The sequence below is a fragment of the Lathyrus oleraceus genome, chromosome 1, assembly GCF_024323335.1.
Source record: "Lathyrus oleraceus cultivar Zhongwan6 chromosome 1, CAAS_Psat_ZW6_1.0, whole genome shotgun sequence".
Classification (NCBI taxonomy): Eukaryota; Viridiplantae; Streptophyta; class Magnoliopsida; order Fabales; family Fabaceae; genus Lathyrus; species Lathyrus oleraceus.
In genome coordinates, this window is record NC_066579.1 from 313361967 (window position 1) to 313379739 (window position 17773).

At 37.5% G+C, this 17773-nt stretch overlaps 2 non-coding genes across 2 annotated transcripts; both read right to left on the reverse strand.

Moving 5' to 3' along the window:
- Positions 1–9019: 9019 nt before the first annotated feature.
- On the reverse strand, positions 9020–9124 carry LOC127116352 (small nucleolar RNA R71). The gene has a single exon (XR_007801303.1). It is a non-coding gene; the product is annotated as a small nucleolar RNA R71 (small nucleolar RNA).
- A 5444-nt stretch (positions 9125–14568) lies between these two features.
- Positions 14569–14675, reverse strand: LOC127116183 (small nucleolar RNA R71). The gene has a single exon (XR_007801161.1). It is a non-coding gene; the product is annotated as a small nucleolar RNA R71 (small nucleolar RNA).
- Positions 14676–17773: the final 3098 nt, after the last annotated feature.

Sequence of the window (17773 nt, forward strand, 5' to 3'; positions counted from 1 at the left end):
AAAAGGAGGTGTTAGCTTTCCAGAAAAGTGTTACCAAGTTGGGTGGATTCGAACACGCTAACATATTGAGGATCAATATGAAGAGGCCCTGAGTAGTAGGGCAGATAATGCTTCTTCGATACCACTCTGTCGGCCTTTTTCTTATAAGCATTTTGTACGTGTGAAACGGGACAATAAAACCACTCTGGAACCGAATTGCCAAAGGCCAAATCCAATGGGCTAGATGGCAAAGGAGGGAACTAGATGTTTCCAAAATGAAGGGTGTAAAGATACTTGTCTTTCGTGTAACCAGGGATTTTGAGTTTTGGGAGCCTGTCGGTTACCTTCTCCTTTAATTCGGACACGGACTCAAAGATGGTCCGACGAAGATTATCAGGTCGATACACAACTTGGAAATAGTTCTGAAAAGCGCGAATTTGTTTGACATGGAGAGCCTTACACTTGGTCGATTTCTCCTGCAAATAAACAAAAGCTTGAGTTAGTTCAGATAATTTGGCCTCAGGAGCGCCAATGTAAACAGCAAGATACGACTGCCACCAATCATCAAACTCTTTGGTGCAGAAGAAGGCTGGTCGAAAGGGAGTGGAATGGAGCTTTGGTCGGTTTTCCTAGAGGGTCTCAAGATCTTCCTGGATCATACTCCAGGGTTGATCACAAAGGATATGTGTGAGTAAGTCAGGAGAAGAATACGGGGACTTAGGAATAAATTGACAAAGGCCAAATTGTCTGGCTACCAAGTTAGGTTGGTAAGCAACTAGGCCAGGGTTGCTGCCAGAGGTTTCAGCCGACAGAAATCGAGGGACCAGAAGACGTCTCCAGATGAGGAAGATTTCATTTCTATGCTCATCTTCAGTCGGAGGAAAAGCCCTGGTGAGCCATTCAGGACCTTCAGTTCGACGGCTGAAAGGGGCCATAGAAGGAAGAAAGTCGGCGCAGGTCAGCATGATGGTGAACAAGAGGCGGAATACCTTGATGTCAGGAAAATTTTTGTCGAGGGGCATCAAAGGGATCAGTCTCTTCTAAATGAGGTGTCGTTCTTCTGGGGGACACGCAACCCTCCTCGTCCCATAGGGTGCTATGTCTTTAGAGAAAGTGGCGTTGAGCCACAGTTGTAAGAGCCAAAAAGGTCCATGGACCAAAACATTTTTCTTCTTTGAATTCTCAGGGTCAAAGAGCTTGATTTGACAGACAACTTCAGACAGAGATTCATAAAGAGAGGCCAAAATTAATTGGCTCAGAGCGATGTCGTGCTCTTGGTGCAGCTGGGTTGCCAGGAGAGCAAAATGTTTGGCTATCTGCATAGATCTAGAGCAGAAAACAAAGCGAGATAGCCACAGAGTCAAAAAAGCCACGTGTTCGTCAGTGGTCACAGGGCCTGAAGAGGTGGCATGGTGATCAATAAAATTGTTGTAGGTCGGCTTGCGAGAGTCACCAACGTTAAACCGCAGAGGGATTGGTGCTACGGCTTCGCAGTCGAAGACTTCGCCAGTCGGTTTTAAGCTAGTGATGGCAGCAACGTCCAAGAGTGTCGGCGTAATCATGCCACACTTGGTATGGAAAGAATTGGTCGAACTATCCCAAAATTGGAGGGCAGCCAATAACATGCCATAGGATTGAGGAGGGCCACAACGGGCAATCTGTAGAAGGGTATAGATACCTGTTCTTTTCCAATGATCAATTTTCTCTGTTTCTAATCGATCCATCCAGGCGCAAAACTTAGGACAGTTCTTGGGAGGTGCAGTCCTAAAATTCCTGTCGACATAGCGAAGGGAAAAAGGTTTTTGGGAGGAAACCAAAGGTTCAAAGAGATGGCTGGTGGGAAAAAAGGAATCTGTTTTGGTTATCTCAGGATGACGATTTTCTGGAAGTGGACCTAAAAATGCTAAAGGTTCGTCAACCAAGGAGAAAGGGATCAATACCTGGGAACGCCAGATTTTTGCTTTCTCTTTTACAAATGGAGGTTCAGGAACGTACTCCTTGCCATCAATGGTGAGTGGTTGTGCGAGCTTTGCAGCGGAGGGAAATGTTTTGCTTTTACTTGAGCTAGCCATGGAAGAAGTTGAAGTTTTTTGGAGAAGAATGGTTGTTCTTTTTACTAAAACAGAGTGCAGGAGATTATCGTTTACTGAAGCAAAGGGCGAAAAAAGGAGAGAAGAAGAAGGAACAAGGGTTTTATAAGGGTTAAACCCTGAGAAAAGGAAGAGTGAACGTTTGATCTTCTAGTTCGACACGTATACCCATGTTCCCACGTCTGCAGACACGTGGAGGAGAGAAGGCAATTATGACGGTAAGCACGTTTCATTCATAAAGACGTGAAGTGATGGAGACGTGATTTTGTGTGTCTCGAGGAAAAACGGAAAAGTTCGTCATGATTAGATGACGTCATCAGCGTGGGGCAAACAGGTGTCCCACTAAGTAGAAGTGGAAGCAGTAAGGAGCAAGTCGACATCTCAAAGATGCCATTATCTCACAAAAATCGACATTCGAAAATGGCATCTTTGGGGGGCATTTTGTTACCACAAGAAATCTGTAAGGCATGTTAAAGGCGTGATTAATGAAAGGGCCTTATGAATTTAAGGTTTATACCCCATCAAGGGGTGGAGATGTGCCTGAGATAAGCAAGAGTTGAGAAAAACGTAAGTCATCAAGGGATGAAACCGACAGAAGAATCATGTTTGGTCGAAAATCCATTCCGTCGACTGAAATGAAGATTGGGACTTAAGGGATTTTGGGTTGTGCCAAACACATAGAAGACAGGGTCGCCCTAAATACCTGGGCGGGAGAAGTTTGAAATTGAAAAATGACTAGCAGTTACAAGAAGAATAAAGCACCAGAATATGAAGCAGTTTGCAGAACGTGTATAGAGCAGTTTGCAGATCGTGTGGCACGTCGTCTGCTATTTTTTAGGAGTTTTTGGCCTGTAGGCAGTTTCTTTAGTTTAGTATAAATAGGATATCCCACGAGGGGCTCGGGGTGTTCACTTTGTACTAAAAATCACTTGTAAAAAACTTCTCATTCCCAGCGCGAGGAAGCAAGAGTTTTTAAGAGTGCTATGTACGTGAATCACCACATTTATTTCAATGCAACTTCCTTATTTTTCAATTGTTCCTGTTGAACATTTTATTTTAATTTCATTTACTTTTGAGTTATCACTTTACGTTGTCGTCTACGCTGTCGACACTGATTCTATTACGATAATAGAGTTCACCAAAAGCGTGTTCGTCGTGTACGTCTTTTGAATGTTGTAGTGTTGTCGGTCACGAGTCACCCATAGGCTATAACATCATTTAAACCTTCTCGTGTGGAAAAAAACTGCGTTTGTTCAATACTTTGTCAGGAGTCGTTCCTCACAAAGTTTTTCTGTCGAATTGAATAAGTCACACTTGTACTAGCACATGTCTTAGGATTAATTGGTCGATCCTGCAAGTAACCCTTAGTTGTAAGCCCTAGGGAGGACCAACGGTTGTTTACCAATTTCCACAGTAAACAGAACCTTCATATCATCCTAAGTTGTATCAATTACAAAAGGAACCTTCGTATCAATCTAAAGAGGAATCTCCATATCATCATAAACCGCTGACTCAACTTCATCAACAATAATAACATCTTACTCGACATAATGATCTTTGGCCCATCCATCTCTACCTCCTTTATGCTGGAGAGTACGGATGCGCGAGACTGCTTAATTCTCCTACGTATAGAATCGATGGGGACTACTCTATCCGCCCTAGTATGCAATTATTCTTTGTCATATCTTTCGCCTCCATCGGAGTTCTTTGCAGCTGCTATGCATACTTTATCGGTCAATCTAGGAACAATATTGTTGTCTCTTCCTCTTGTCCTCGCCGCAGACAAAAAAAAAATATGAACTATCGATTTTTTTAAAATATTCAATCATGACGATGCATTTACCAGCAATTTTTATGCATATTTGTATTTTTAGTAAAAATTTCAAAAATCCAATAAAAAATACATTTTAGATACCGCATTTTAAAAAAATACCATAAAAAATGCAAGTAAATTTTTTATTTTATCAGACATTTTAAAAACACCAAAAAAAAATTATGATTTTCATGAAAAATCGAATATGAATGTAAATTTTTTGGTATAAATGCATAAATTTTACGAAAAAATATTTACTTTTGTAAATATTCGGTAGCCTATAATGTCAGCGCCAAACTATTATCTTAGGCCTCAACCTAACATAATAGGGATATACTTTTAAATCCCCATATCATTTACTGAAAACTATATCCTTTTAGATCTATCCACATGACAAAAATTAGTTAAAGAAAACTTCAATTCATTTTAATCATTTCTCAGCAACCATTTAAATTGTTCATATGGATGTCTTTTTCATAACGCATCCAAATGAATAAATGTAGACTGATATATTTATATAAAATATTCTAATAATGAATTGGGACTATTGTTTTAACGGTGTTAAGATTAAGATAACCCTATTGAGAGAGCTTCTTCATGATCGGTTTGTTGCTTTCGGATCGGACATGTACCAACAAAAGACACTCTCACTCTCAAGTAAGTAATTTTTTTAGGTAAGGAAAGAATGTTGTTTTTAAGGATTTTGTGTGTGTACTTTATTTTTCGTTTGTAATTCTCTTTATAGGACTTTCATTAGAGTTTTTGATGATCCCTTTATTGATCTCTATCCATACCACTCGTGTCCTTAAATGTTGAGATATAATTCGTTAATTGATTTTTTATGGATAAAGAATGGAGTCTTTCATAAAGGAGCAAAACCCATAAAAAGGGATACAGATAAAATGAAACAACAATAATTTAAAAATTAAAATCAATTCTTGATTAAAAAGAAATAAAATACATTAGAAAGATATAAAGAGAATTAGGTACTTTAAAAATACTAAAATTACATGCACCTAGAAATAAAGTGAAGCTAAAATAAGTCATATTCTTTGCATTGCAACAAAAGCTAAAGCCAAATTAGAGAATAGAGATGAAATGAAACATTGATAATCGCTAAATTAAATACAAAATCTTAAAAAGAAGAAAACATTGATAATATTTTTTTTTAGGAAGAATGACTTTATAATTAACATATTCATTGCGATAGGTAGGGGTGGAAAAAAAAAATCAGGTATTAATAACCAAATTGATATTCAAATTATTTCACTTTTTAAAAACCAAATCAAATACTAAAATAAAAATTTGGGTATCCATTTTGTTATCCAAATATAAACTGCCACCCATTATAAAAATTTGGTTTTGTTATTGGGTATCCAAATTTTACTATTCCTTAAATTTTTATATTTGTCTGTTTTCATGTTTTATCACATTATAAATTAATTTTATATTTTAAATTTTATAAAAAAACTATTTTAAAAATTAAATTCAGAATTTTTTTTCTTTTCATGAAAAATAATATATTCGGATTTTTTTTTTGAAAAAAATTATATTTGATATTTTATTTTCAAATAAAATTATTATTTTCTTCTAAATAAAAAAAATATTTTTTATCAAAAATATTTTGTATTTTTTCAGTAAAAAAATTTAGATTTTTATTTTATAAATTTTTTAATTTTCAAAAAGGTTATTTTTTCAAATTTTCAGAATAAAAAAACTTTTATTTTAGAAAAAAAAATTAAAAATAATAATTTTTTATTTTCAAAAATTTTTTATTTTCGATTTCCATTTTCTTTTAAATAATTTTTTTTCAGTTTTTTTTTTTTGGAATAATTTATTTTTTAAGACTATTTTTTTTCATTTTTAGAATATAATTTTATTATTTTCAACTTTTTGTTTATATATTTTTTTATTCTTTTTTCTAAATATTTGTTTGTTTGTTTTTTTAAAAATTGTTTTTTGTATGTTTTTTAAATTTTAAAAGAAAAAATATTTTAAAACCTCATAAAATTTGTTTATGTTTTTGAATGGTATCCATGCACACCCCTAGTGACAGGTTTGTGAGAACCTCATACAAGGGCGACCCACAGGTCCTATCCACTAGACATCACTCAGGTGGGACCTTTGTGTCATGAGAGTCTCTCTTTAAGGTGAAACATGGACAACGACGCTTACTTAGCCCATAAATGCATATACAAAGTCATATCCACGACTTCCTAGAAAGTAAGCAGTCAACAATCTCCTCTAGTCTTAGGGGGAGCAGTTATCTTCTCTTAGGGTTTCGTGAACCATATAAACACCTCTCCCATAACAGAAGAAATGTCATGTCATCATACCCACAAATAACACTAAAACACACAAAGTCTTTCATCTCACGTGAGATAACCCTCTCCCATCACTATATACACCACCGAACAGGGTTTCTCACCACCGTAAGCAAGCTCTAACCACCCTTAACTACTGAGGCCTCTGAGCATCCCCTACCTGCGTAGGGATACCACTAACTACTATACTTTTTAACAAGTATAGTGACGCCCACCGCGGGGCCTCGATAAAACTAACCTGAGCCACACCATACATCACAATCACCATACTCACTGTCATCACTCTTTTTATATCTAGTTATTCCCAACCTTGGTCAATAGGAGGCCTTCATCCCCTATGCAGGAAGACAATGGTGGTAGTAGTGATACTAATGTCCTTGTCGAGATGCGTGTTTCCATGGATGAACTTCGTCGTCAGAATCATAGCTTGGAGTATAACGTCGTTAACATCTGACATCGCCAACAAGAGATCAATCCCCAGAGAAGATGGAGGTGTTGGATCCTAACTACTTTCATACAAAATATGGGAAGCGCCCCTAAAGGGCTTAAACCTCCCTCTCTGATGAATTTTGATAGGCTTAATGATCCCTATGAACATGTTGTCTCCATCAACACCCAAATGGCCATCATTAGAGCTCATAACTACCTAAAGTGTAAATTGTTGTCTGACACCTTCGGGGATGCAACCTTGTGATGGTATATGGGTCTTTCCCGAGCCTCGGTAGCTAGTGATCGCTTAATTAGCAAGTGTACTAATATGCCAAAATAGTAATAATGGGAAATCCTAAAGTATCGATCTCAAGGATTGTGTGATGATATAGAGTTTAAGTTTCAATTCAGTTAAACAAAAGCAATTAAGGGTTTTGTTTGGGTTTTTAATTTGAAAGAGTAAGTTACAGCAAATTAAATAGAGTAGAAAATAATGTGAGTAGAGCATGCTAGGAATGAGTGTTTGAACCTGAATTATTAGCAATACTAAATTGACCTTATAACAACTTATTTTAGCCCTCCTGATTATCGGTTCTTAAGGTTTTAAACATTCAAATTAACTCTTATACTTATAGTGAATTATATATTAAATTAAGCATTAAATTATCAAGAATAAGTCGGTTTCTATAGGATATCCCTAGTCTTAGGTGATACCTACTATAAAATACTTGAACCAAGTGTTACTATTGAAAGTCCTTCCTAACAGGTAACCGTAAATCAATTCTCAATTTAACAGAAAGAGAAAGCATTAAACTCAGACAAAAGTAAATAAAATAAATGGAAAATAATAGTCATTGCAAGGTTCAATTCAGAATAATCAACAATCTCAAGAACAGGAACACCCCATAGCATTGAGGGGTTTAGCTATTAATAATAATAAAAATAAACATTTGAATCTTTTCAAACATTACAGAAAGAGGAAGGGGAAGAGTCTTCGATGATGAAAATCCCTTGAAGATGATGCTCCACATATATCTACTGCGCTTTCCAGCTCCTAATTCGTGTTTCGTAAAAAATCCCTTGATCACGTTTGCCCTCACCATGTGTGAGCAGTCCATTAGGGACTAGGGGTTATGGGGATTATCTTATAACCTTTTGTATGTTCCGTCACAATCGATTATGAGAATTTTAGCTTAAACTTATTTTATAATCTGAGTTCATGCATGCTAACTTTGTTACGAAAGTAAGGTATTCTAAGGTATTGATTGTAGTCTGAAAGGATATGTGTCGATATCGAAGCATAGATTTTTAAACAACTGGGTCCAATACAGTGAAACCGCTTGGACGAACTTGAGAAAAGTATATAGCTAAGAAAAAGTAACGAATCATTGACGAATAATCCAATTGTGTGAAAGCAAACGAATTATTCATCGTTGATAGGGCAATGCGCTGGTGAAAGTAGGTATTTCCCATATTTATCTATTATCTATAATTTATGTGGAATTCTCGTAATAGAAGTGACATGGATCACCCAATTATGTTAGAGTAAGAACCATAACCCTAGGTCATGTTTTTCTCAATTGGGATTTAAGTGATTTTTCAAATAAGTTGTTTTCATTTAAGTGCCTTTTTATTTAAGTTGTTTTTACCAAAATCCATATTTCGATTTCTCTAGATACACACTAACAGAACATAATTCGGTACTTAAGCCATTGGTCTATGCAGCTCAATATCTTTTTACTACTTTGCATAGCCGTGCACTTGCGGTTGCACCAAGTTTTTGGAGTTGTTGTCGAGGACGAATTGTGTCTAATATTGCATTATTGTTTGATCACCGTATAGACTAGAGCTTATTATTATGTTTATTTTATTATGTCTATTTTTTATGGTTCTGGATGCTCTTGTATGCGAAGAACCTTCTCTGTTGGAAACTTAGTTGAGCCTGTAGACGAAATCGAGCGGTTCTTACTCGAGAGATGCCAAAATATTAGATTGCAAGCTATGTCTGATCCGGTTGATACTAAGCCTCTTAAGGATTATATGATTCCCACCAAGAGGAACCATCTTTTAGTATCGTGCACCCACTGATTGCGGCTAATAATTTTGAATTAAAACCTTATTTGATTGGTATGGTGTAACAAAATCAATTTACCAGTTTACCTTCGGTAAATCTGAATCATCATCTTTCTATCTTCATTGATAATTGTGGTACTGTTAAGGCTAATGGTGTTGGCCAAAATGCCATCCACCTTTGTTTATTTCCCTTTTCTTTACGAGACCATGCCCGGACTTGACTTTAATCCTTGACGCCAATTCTATTACTTCCTAAACCAAATTAAAAGCGACCTTTCTTGCATGGTACTTTCTGCCAAGTAAAACGCCCAAGTTATAAATGAGATTAACAACTTTAGGCAAGAAGATGGGGAATCATTGTTTGACGCGTGGGAGTGTTATAAAGATTTTCTAAGACTATGCCCTTTCCATGGACTTGAGAAGTGGATGATTATCCATACCTTTTACAATGGTCTCCTTTACTCCACAAGGATGACCTTAGATACAACTTTTGGAATATCCCTAATGAATAATCCTCAAGGTGTAGCCTATAAATTGATAGAAGAAAGAGCCAAAAACCACCACTCATGGGGAAGTGTGTGACAAGTTACTGCTAATAACGGTGGCCTTTATGAGGTTAATGAGTTTTGCCATATGAATGCTAAGGTGGATGACCTTTACCAAAAGATAGATAGTTTAAGCATCACACCTTCCACACCTGTTACTATTGTCTATGTCGTTTCTGTTTCCCCAGGTTACTCTCTATTGTGAGATATGCGGAGTTAATGGGCATACCAATAGAGATTGTCAAATGATCCACATGAGAGGATCCACCCAAGAAAATGCAAACTTTGTGAACAATAACTAGCAGAGCAACTCGTACTCCAACACCTATAACCCGGGGTGACATGATCACCCTAACGTCTCTTATATGAACAACACCCCCCCAACAAGCCATGAGACTGCCGGGTTTCCAAAAAGCTACACCAACCGAGCCTAAGAAATCTAACCTTGAACTTTTAATGAAATTTTTTATGTTGATACAAACCCACCTAAATAATGAGTTTAGAAATCAAAACCTCCTCACTAATGAGGCACTTGGGCAATTGAACACTAAGGTTGACAACGTTGTCACTCATACCAAAATGTTGGAGACTAAAATCTTCCAAGTAGCTCAACAATAAACTGCTTCTTCCATCCCTCCCAGATTAATTCTGGGGCAACCCGAACAAAATCACAAGGGACATTTAAATTTTGTTACAACCTGTAGTGGTAAACAAGTGGGTTTTTCTAGTGAGAGAGAGAGGTAGAGGTTGAAGAGAGTGTGCCAACAACACCCGAAAAGGAGTTTGCTGAAGAGGTGGAGAAGGAAACACTTTATGTTGCTTTTCCTCCCTACAAACCTATTGTTCTTTTCCCATAAAGGCTTGTGAAAGGAAAAGTAGAGGCCCAGTTCAAAAAGTTTATGGAACTTATAAAAAAGATCCACCTTAATATGCTTTCACTGAGGCACTAACTCAAATGCCCTCCAGTGCTAAGTTCTTAAAAGATATTCTTTCCAATAAAAGAAAGCTAGAGGACCATGAAACTATGAAACTATGGCTATGATCCTTGATAGTAGTGACATGATTCAAAACATGGTAATCCCTAAGCTTAAAGATCTGAGAAGTTTCTGTATCCCTTGTCATATAGGTACCATGGACTTTGAGAGAGTGCTTTGTGACCTAGGTGCTAGTGTTAGCTTGATGCCTTTGTTTGTGTGTAAGAAGTTGGATATGGGAGACATGAAACCTACTAATATGTCTTTAGAACTTGTCGATAAATAGGTTAAGTATCCTATCAGTGTGTTAGGAGATGTCCCGATGAGAGTTGGAGAGTATTATGTGTCAATTGACTTTGTTATAATGGACATCAATGAAGATTTTCAAATCCTGATAATTTTAGGTAGGCCTTTCTTAGCTACGGCGGGGGCCATCATAGATGTTAAGAGAGGGAATTTTACTTTTGAGGTAGGAGAGGATAAGATTGAATTTATTCTAGCAAAACTGTTGAATAACACTTTGTTAAGGTATTTTTGTTATTTGGTTAACTTTCTAACCGATTGTGTTCAAGAGAGTGCATCGAGACCTCCTTTGACCATTAAGTTGTAAGAGAGTTTGCTTGGTGACGTTGAGGTTTATAAGATTGAGACTAATGGATTATAGAGAGGCCTTGGAATAAAATATTATTCCCACTTGATGCGCATGTGATGAAAGGTAATGAACCTAAGAACCATAGGGCCCGTCTAGGGTTAAAATGGAATAAGCCTAAGGAAAATAAGGGACTGAAAGAGAAAGTTGATCACACTGAATCACACCGCGTTTTTGACTCGGATTTCACATCTTTTTTAGGTCTTTATTATCATTTTTCTTATGTTATGCTTTCTTTTGTGTTTTTTTTCCCAGGTATTTAGCTCTTTCAGGACCTTTTTAGAAGAAACGAAGCGAAAAGACCAAAAAATTAGGGTTTTCGGCAAATATTGTACTCATGGCGTTCTGCATGGCGGCCGCTATAGGAGAAGCCATGATACATCAGCCCTCAACCAGGAGGAAACTGCCACGATCCCATGAACTTCCCCATTTACTCACATGGCGGGTGCCATGGAGGGGTGGCAGGCGCCACCTTTGCATTTCACGTTCCCACTAAAGAGAAGTTGAAGGGCATCCTGGCCTTTGCATGCTGCTGAGTTCCTCTATAAATAGGTCATTCTAGTTCATTTCCAAATCATCCAACTTAGTTTACAACACTAAGACTATATTATCATCTGTAAAAGCGGTAATCCGTCACATCGAGGGGTTATCGCACCTTAGTGAACATGAGTTAGAGCACTTTGATTTTGCTGTCGTCTTTATTTTTAAAGTCAAAGGTTTATTTACTTCCTTGTACCAGATTTAAAGCCTCCGTTTGGAGCAGGTTCTAATTTAATCTCCTTTTTATTTTACTTGTCATGCCTTACTTTATTTAATTCCTTGTCATGCTTTACTTTATTTAATTACTTGTCATGCTTTACTTTATTTAATTTCCAGCCATTGTCTTTACTTTATTTAATTTTCTCGCCATTATCTTTATTGCTCGTTTTAATTGTTTTACGCGTTTTACTTGTTCTTCACGCCTTACATTCTAAACTTCTTTTCAACATGTTCAATATCGTTGTATTTGTTTGTATCACCATGTTTGGCTAAATCTTTCAAAGGTTAGAATGTAGGGATCGCGGTTAAAGAGATGTTTCACATATTGCATCTGTAGAAATGCTTTAGGGGGTTGTTTCGATTTTTAATTCAAGTTTTCTGAAACAAACTTGGTTAGTTTTAACTACTCAAGGAGTGCGAAAGCACCCTGGCTTAGTTAACTAGGAATTTTTATCACTTTAAGGAAAAACGATTTTTGAAACTGTTTTCGGATGCGTTGATAGATTTAAAATCAGGAAACTCCTTGGATAAACTTTCCGAATCAAAATCACTTTTCAACTAAGCTTACGAGTCTTATTTCTTAAAAATAGGTTTACTACTTTAGCGTTCTGCGCACCTTTTATAAGTGACAATAAAAGGCCTTAATTTAAGGGTAAACTCAGTTCTGAATACGCGAAAGCGGCAGTTCCTGTTAAATGGATTCTTTTCAAGAGCAGAAAATATTTCCCCATAAGTAGTTCTATTTAGACAATCGAAGCATCGTTTAACTGACGTGAAATACATTCAAGCCTATCTTTATCTGCATTGTATTTATCATTTTCTTTATTTACTGTTATTTTGCAACATCAATATCTCATTTGTACCGCCTTAGATAAACATCGTAACAATAGTAATCAATAGATTGATGATTTGGTCTTTGTGGGATCAATATTCTTTTATATTACTCTGACGTGATTCGTGCACTTGCGAATAAAGAGATCAAGTTTTTGGCGCCGTTGCCGGGGATCGAACTTCGTCAAATTTTGTACCCTGTTGTTACACCGTCTAGACTAAGGCATTATTAGCCGGTAAATGCGAAGAACCCGTAGTAACGGAAATTTAGTAGATCCTTTAGCGGGACCCGAACGTTACACTCGTACACGCTTCTTACTCATCCGAATTAAGAAAGCTATGGCCGAGAATCGCGACTGGAGACCTCTTAAGGAATTTTCCCAACCCTCTGACGAGGAACCTAGTGTTGGTGTAAGCCCTAGAGGCCAATACTTTTGGTACTTGTATCGAATTATTTATTAATAATAAAAGGCTTTTTCTTTATTATGTTTATTTAATAAAGTCCCTTGAATAGCTAGCCCGTTTAATGTATCAAGTGTGACTTAATCATGAGATCACATTAAACATAAGGACATTATTCTTAAAGTATCCGTAGTCGAGCCTTATTGTGAAGTGGGATAACATTAAAGCATTAAGACTATTATGTATATAGACTGATGATCACATCTCATGGATCATGGATAAGGAGTTATCAAGTCTTAAACATAAGTATGAATATTAAGAGTAATATTTATACTGAATTGACCCGCTATGAGAATACTATATAGAATGTTATGCAAAGTGTCATAAGTAATTCTCATGGTGATAATGGTGTATACCACCCTTCGACCTGAAACCACTATGGACCCTATATGTAGAGTCGAGTGCCTTATTGCTGATCAAACATTGTCCGTAACTGGATGACCATAAAGACAGTTGATGGGTACTCCACGAAGCATGCTAAGGGACATGAGTGACCTAGATGGAATTTGTCCATTCCGCGTAATAGGATAAATGTCTATGGGCCAAATATTGAACTGGACAAGGATGACACAGTCTATGCCTTGTGTTCAATATAGACATAAGGGCAAAAGGGTAATTGTACACATAAGTATTATCACAAAAGGATTTGTCAGATCAAATGATATTTTCGTGTCTTGGGTAGCAATGATGTGTTGCTAGATACCGCTTACTATTTATTATGTTAAATACGTGATTTAATATAATTGTCAATGTCGCGAAAACCTACAGGATCACACACAAAAGAACGGATTGATGAGAGATAGAGTAACTAAGGAATACCGTAATGTACGGTGCACTTAAGTGAATTGTAGAACATCGTAAGGTACGATGTACTTAAGTAGAATACAAAATATGGTAAGGTACCACGCGCTTAAGTGATTTTGGCATATTATAAGATATGGGCCACATACACTTGAGTGGGATTTTTAGCTTGTAGCCCACATAAGTGGTTTTATAAATAGAACCCTTGTGTAGAAGCATTTGTGCAGTTGTAATTTCATTTCTCTCTCTCTCTCTCTCTCTCTCTCTCTCTCTCTCTCTCTCTCTCTCTCTCACTCACTCAAAGCCTTCATTCGTAGCAGCTAGCACTGAGATTGAAGGAATTCGTTCGTGTGGACTGAGTCGAGGCGTTGTCATCATTCAACGTTCGTGATCGCTCCGTAGATTTGCATCAAAGGTTACAATCGCCACAATAGGTAACGATTCTATCACTGATCATGCCCATTCGTAAGGATCACTAAAGGAGGAATTTTAAATTCCGATGCGTTTTGGATCGCTCTTCTCCTTCACCTAGTTCTAGTATAGTAAACCCCCTCATTCCTGCCAACAATTTCGAACTAAAACCATATTTACTACAATTAGTGCAACAGAACCAATTCGTGGGTCTCGCTACTGAGCCCAAATCAACATTTTATCCAACTGGCCGACACCTTTAAATCCAACGGTGCTTCACCTGATGCGATTCGTTTAAGATTATTTCCTTTTTCCCTCAGGGATATAGCACGTTCATGGTTAGATTCACTTCCAGCTAACTCAATAACTACCTGGGAAGACCTTAGGAGAGTATTCCTTGCTAGATATTTCCCCCCAGTAAGACTGTTGTTCTTCGAAACCAAATAACTAGATTTACTCAAAACCAAGGAGAATCACTTTTTGAAGCTTGGGAGAGATACAAAGAGCTGTTAAGAGTCTGTCCACACCGTGGCCTAGAACAATGGCTGATCGTTCATACCTTCTACAATGGACTCCATTATAACACAAAGATGAGCATCGACGCTGCCACTGGTGGTGTGCTGATGAACAAACCTTACCCTGAAGCTTGTGACCTAATTGAGGATATGGACCAAAACCATTACCAATGGGGAACTGAACGAGCATCAGTAGAGAAAAAGGAGACCCAAGGTGGAATACATGAGATAAGTTCTATGGACATGATGCAAGCGAAAATGGATGCTTTAGCCCTTAAGGTCGAACATATTTCTTCAAACTCTAACACCGCAGCGGTAGTCCATACAGAGTGTGAGCTTTGTGGATCTAAAGGACACGAATCGGCAGAACATAACCTTTTGAATGACCTGAACACCGATCAAGTGAATTACGCCTAAGGTAACCCATTTTCAAACACTTACAACCCTGGATGGAGGAATCACCCGAATTTTTCCTATAAAAACCAGAACCTTATCCAAAATTATGCACCTCAAAGACCACAAGGTTTTCAAGCTCAAAAACCAAATCAACCTATGCAAGTTGTGCCCCGGAAGTCTAACCTTGAGAAGATCATGGAGAACTTTATATCAAGCCAGACTCAGCAAAATAAAGAATTCCTAAACTAGAACATTCACGTAAATGAACTGATAACGTAATTAGGGACTAAGGTTGATCAAATAATTATTCACAATAAGATGCTTGAAACCCAGATCTCACAGGTAGCACAAAACCAAGCCCCACAAACTACACATGGAGGACAATTCCCTGGACAACCTCAACTCAACCCTCGAGGGAAAGCTAACTCTATCGCATTACGAAGTGGGACCGCTTACGAAAGGCCTCATAACCCAGCAATGAGCGAGTCCAAAGCTTCTAAAGAAAATATACCTACCAACCAAGAAGAGGAACCGGTGGAACCCGAAAAACAAACCGACCAAGAAGGAGAAGCCAAGGATAAAACTTACAAACCACCACCCTCATACAAACCACCAATCCCATATCCGCAAAGACTTAAACAAACCAAAATCAATAACCAATACCAAAAGTTTATAAAAGTAATAGAGAAGCTTCATGTAGAGATTCCTTTCACCGAAGCCATCACCCAAATTCCATCTTACGCCAAATTTCTCAAAGGCATCTTAACCAACAAGCATAGGCTTGACGATCCCAAACCCTTGGAATGCAACTTAATTTCCGAGAATAAACTTGCTAAGAAGGAGAAAGACCCTAGGAGTTTTTCTATACCTTGCATTCTATGGAGTCATGTGATCGACAAAGCTTTCCTAGACTTAGGTGCTAGTGTGAGTTTAATGCCCTTAGATGTGTGTAAACGGTTAAACTTAGGAGAATTACAACCTACTAAGATGTCCCTCCAATTAGCCGATAGATCTGTTAAGTATCCTGTAGGCATATTAGAAGACATCCCCGTTAGGATCAGTCAACTTTATATCCCGATAGACTTTGTGGTCATGGATATCAAGGAAGACGACGATATACCTATCCTTTTAGGTAGACCATTTTTATCAACAGTCGGAGCTATAATAGATGTTAAAAGAGGAAAATTAACTTTCGAAGTAGGAGATGAAAAGATAGAGTTTATTCTTTCAAATTTCCTGATGGCACCAATCATAGAAGACGCATGTTACGCCATTGATATCATAGATGAACGCATAAGGGAATTTGATCAAGAAGAACATATGATCGAACCATTTTCAAACCCGAATGAAAAGGATTACGAGCTAAAGGAAACAAAACCTCACACTAACGAATGTTTGGCCCTTACTCTAGACCTTTCACCAAACTTTCAAAAACCAGCTCAAGAACTTAAGGAATTTCCCAAGAACCTAAGATATAGGTTTTTGGATAAAGAAATGAACCGCCCAGTAATAGTTAGTGCCACCTTAAACCAAGACGAGACAAACCAACTCTTGAATGTTTTACGAAGATACCCCCCTGCCTTAGGATACAACATCTCTGATTTAAAAGGTATAAGCCCATCCGTGTGTATGCACAGGATCTCACTAGAGGAGGATTCAAAACCTTCCAGAGAACATCAGAGAAGAATCAACCCTGTAATGAGTGAGGTGGTAAAGAAGGAAGTCCTTAAACTCCTAGAAGCTGGTATAATCTATCAGATATCCGATAGTAAATGGGTAAGTCATGTACATATGGTACCCAAAAAAGGAGGCATCACAGTCGTGTAGAACGAGAAGGGCGAGCATGTGGCTAAACGTATAGAAGGCTGATGGATTATGTGCATAGATTATAGGAAACTCAATAAGGCAACTAGGAAATACCATTTCCCCCTTCCATTCATAGATCAAATTCTTAAGCGTCTTGTCAGACACTCTTACTTTTGTTATCTGGATGGATATTCTGGATTTTTCCAAATACCCATACACCCCGAGGATCAAGAGAAAACAACCTTCACCTATCCTTACGAAACATTTGCTTACAGACGAATGCTGTTTGGACTCTGCAATGCGCCAACTACTTTCCAACATCGTATGATGTCGATCTTCGTAGATTATCTCAATGGAATTATGGAAGTGCTCATGGATGATTTCTCGGTATGTGGGTTTGACTTTGAGAATTGCCTTATTAATTGTGAGAAAATCCTAGAAAGATGCGTAGAAGTTAACCTTGTATTAACCTGGGAGAAGTGCCACTTTATGGTTAAAGAAGGCATAGTGTTAGGACATATAATATCTGAAAGAGGCATTGAGGTCGACAAAGCAAAGATAGAAGTGATAGAAAACCTTAACCCTCCGAAGACTGTTAGAGAAGTCCGAAGTTTTCTTGGACACACCGGTTTTTACTAACGCTTTATCAAAGATTTCTCTAAAATAACAAAACCCCTGACCAGCCTTCTGATGAAAGACGTTGAATTCATTTTCAATGAAAAATGTGTCGAACCTTTAATCATTTAAAACAAGCGCTAATTTCAGCACCCATTTTACAAACTCCGGATTGGACTCAACCTTTTGAAATAATGTGTGATGCTAGCGATTTCACTGTAGGAGCTATTTTAGGACAAAGAGAAAATAAGAAATTACATGTGATATGTTACGCTAGTAGAATCCTAGATGCCGCCCAACT